This window comes from Cynoglossus semilaevis, chromosome 15 (assembly GCF_000523025.1).
Source record: "Cynoglossus semilaevis isolate Cse_v1.0 chromosome 15, Cse_v1.0, whole genome shotgun sequence".
Taxonomy (NCBI): domain Eukaryota; kingdom Metazoa; phylum Chordata; class Actinopteri; order Pleuronectiformes; family Cynoglossidae; genus Cynoglossus; species Cynoglossus semilaevis.
Genome location: NC_024321.1, coordinates 19,120,063 through 19,120,680, shown reverse-complemented (window position 1 = coordinate 19,120,680; position 618 = coordinate 19,120,063).

Sequence of the window (618 nt, the reverse complement as noted above, 5' to 3'; positions counted from 1 at the left end):
TAATGGACCCCCCCCGCCCGCCCCTCCCCCTCCCCCCCCCACTCCCCTCCCCCGCCTGTCATCAGAAGAGGAAGTAATGAGGTAATAACACAACACATCTTTGAAACAGTTTTACTACAAAAGTTGGTTTCAGTCAATGAGAATGAGAACGAGCTCCTGTGGACCACGTGACCACGTGGCACTGATGAAACGTCCTGACGTCATTAACGCTCTGACCAGAACATGGCTTCTCATCGAACAGGTTCTGACCCAGAACCATCTGAGTTTCATTCATGAAAACTGACAGAACATTTAAAGAGATTCGGTGTCTGGAATCACAAACGATGCTTTGTCTTAGAACTATTTGACTTACCTCATAATATATTCATATATTCAAAGTATTTATATATTGTTATGGAATTAGATCTATCTATCACGGCACAGAATTTATCTGCACTTCTCAAATACAGCCACTAGAGGGCAACATAGCATCAACATCGCGATCTCTCACGTCCAACGGATTTTTCCAGTGACGTCGAGTCTCGTCAAGTTAAAGTTTAAAATCAAATGGTATTGAATTAAAACTTACTAAATCAGTAGATTTTATTTTTCTGCTTTTATTATAAAATTCTTATTTTA